This window comes from Bidens hawaiensis, unplaced genomic scaffold (genome assembly GCF_021521415.1).
Source record: "Bidens hawaiensis isolate Kalapana, Puna unplaced genomic scaffold, B.hawaiensis_p1.1 tig00033878_1, whole genome shotgun sequence".
NCBI lineage: Eukaryota > Viridiplantae > Streptophyta > Magnoliopsida > Asterales > Asteraceae > Bidens > Bidens hawaiensis.
The window spans coordinates 91,181-94,023 of NW_027495840.1; the positions used below are offsets into that span (position 1 = coordinate 91,181).

General features: G+C 36.4%; 1 pseudogene; it reads right to left on the reverse strand.

Moving 5' to 3' along the window:
• Window positions 1–616: 616 nt before the first annotated feature.
• LOC143585537 (ethylene-responsive transcription factor RAP2-9 pseudogene) lies at window positions 617–1,093 on the reverse strand (annotated as a pseudogene).
• Between the last annotated feature and the right edge of the window lie 1,750 nt (window positions 1,094–2,843).

Here is a 2,843-nt window from a genome sequence, read left to right on the forward strand (position 1 = left end):
ATAAATAGAAGGATACGTCGTGTGTCATAGTTATGTGAGCCATAGTTTTTTCCCCGTTTTATTATTTCAACACTTCATATTTTATTTCCTAATTCAAAAGGTTGATTTAAAAAATAAGCAATAATAATCAATTAAATTTTATCTCAAAATATTGTTTTACAATTTCTAAATTTTAGTTACTAACTATTTACTACTTCATTTATTCACTAGCTATATAATATTTTAGTTATTCAATGTATATCTTTTATTCAACTAATGGGATGTAAATATTTCCAATATTATGTTACTAGAAATTAAAATAATATCGAAGTAAATTTTCATATAATCAATCACAGTCCATGATTTTCTTTATTTCATTTATTAATTTTGTTTATTTACTGATTAAAAAAAGGATATTATACTAAAAATTATATTAGTTAGGACGGTTAACAACCACCACCAAACACACAAGAAATTAAAAACACAAAAAGACAAAGACGGACAAGATTATATGTACATCGTAAACATCAAAAGTTGTTTCGTATGTTTCCGAGACAATACATGAAAAAGTAACCAAAATATTAAAAAAAAAAAAAAAAGAAAGAAAAAAAGGATTTCTTGCACCCCAACTGCCCCATCACCAATAATCCTCGTTCTCCTCGGGTTCGGGTTTCATATTCAAGTCAAGTTTCTCTCGAAACCAGGGTTTCATATTCAAGTCAAGTTTCTCTCGAAACCAACACGCCTTGAGTTCCGAACCGGGCACACACGTACCACTCATATGCAACGACGCACAACTCGTCTCAGCATCCACTCTCGCCCCAACCTCTATTGCCTTTTTCCTAATAGACGCAGCCGACAACTCCCCCAACGTCCCATCAGACGCCAATAGCTCTGGAAAATTCAATCGTGCTGTGAGCCCACGGAGGTAATACACGGCCGTGTCGTACGCCCGTGCGGCCGCCACGGGAGACGAATAAGAGCCCAACCAAATCCTGGACCGCTTATTCGGCTCCCGAATTTCGGCCACCCACTTCCCCCACTTCCTCATCCGGATCCCCTTGTACGGTCTCTGATCATTCTTCCTCTTCTCAGCTGGACAATTACCCTCCATAACTGAGAGGGGTAAAACTGTAAAAAGGGAAAATTGGGGGTGAAAACTGAGAGAATCTAAAATAAAAGCACCGACAAGTTTAAAGTTTGGGTGTGGGTGTGGGTATTTATAGAAGAGGAATTAATTGAAAAGGGTTATGAAAAGTGATGGTTTTTATGATGTGGGTATCCTTTGGGTCTGCTGACAGACAGATGAGGAAGACTAAGGTGTGTTGGTTGGGATTCAAGGTGTAATTTATAATCAAGTGGGTTTATAATGTAATGTTTTATGTATGTATATGCTTACATGGAAAGATATTTGGAGATATTTGTAGTCTCTCAATAGGATCTCATATGGAGTCAATAAAATATCATCTTCTAACTATATTTATAGGTTTTTTTGGCAATCTTGCGTTGAATTTATAAGAAGCCCGACTGATTAAAAGTTATCTCTGAATCATATAACATGTCTTTGAAACTTAACCATTTAGAGGCTTCATGAGCCATTAAGACGTGTAACCAAACAGACTCACACTCTGACTGATTCAGTGGTACCTTCTTAATATTTCATTAAGAGGCTACCAAACAGCCCTTTAGGCCAACCGTCGTGGTGGTGTAAACTGTGAAAAAAGGTAATCTTATATAGGCGTCACATATGCAATAAAAGGTTTCATATTTTAGATCCAGAAACATGAGTTGTAGTGAATGAGATATGGAATGTGGTGATACATTAGACAAATGATTCATTTATATTATTAAATAATAATTAAAAGATCAAACACCACCCCATGCTCAAGAAGATGCACACAATTGTGCCCTCCGCTCCTGTGTGGCGGGCGGTGTCCCACGCAAGGCATGCGTATGTGGTAGGGCTTCTCGCGCCCTTCACCCTTCCATAGCATATAGCCCTAAACGATGATTGGGCAATGTAATAATAATTTTTACATATAATCATAACCTAGTATAGTAATACAGTTTGTCAATTTTACTTGCATCTAATTAGTAATTACCACTCAAATGGTGAAGTAAAATTTACTCTATGTTGTTGTTAGTTTGACCTTAGTATATTGTTGACTCCAATTATTTCTCACTCGTTTCTATGAATGTTATTTTCTTTACTTGTTCTTCAACAATGCGTTATGTATCAATAAAGGGGTTTTCTTGTATGGTTGTAGGTACGTCCTCAGAAAAAGTACCAAGTACTTTTAAGTTTAACAATACCATATGCTTTTTATAACCAACCTAGTCTTTGTTTTATATATTAAAATTTTTGGGTATAGAAAAGTGTAGGAAAAGGTGTTAAAACTTAAAAGTATAGTTTTTAATTAAAATTGCAAAACCAAAGAGGCATTTGGCAAGTGGTACCGGCGTTAGATACTTATGGTCTAGTGGTAGGAGGTTTGGGTTTTTTAGTGAAAACTCAAGTTGATCACCCATTTGTGTCACTTTTGGTGGATTACGTCAACGAATTATTTGAGCTAAACTTTGTGAGGTTGTCAGTTCGAATGCTGAGCCCACCCGAGTTTTCGTCCCACCGTGCGTTATGTCAGAGGGTTCTGCTCTTGTGGTAACACAACGACTATCAAGTGGCAGACGACGGTATGCCTCGAACACCCAAGCCAAACTTTTGGGTTCGGTTAAAACAACGTAGCCTAGCCATAGTGGGACAATGAGACTCTCCAAATTTGGAGAGTGCAGTGACCTAACACACAAGAAAGTTGTCATTCCAAAAAAAAAAAAAAAAGATTGAACTTAAAATTTTTTTTGGCAAA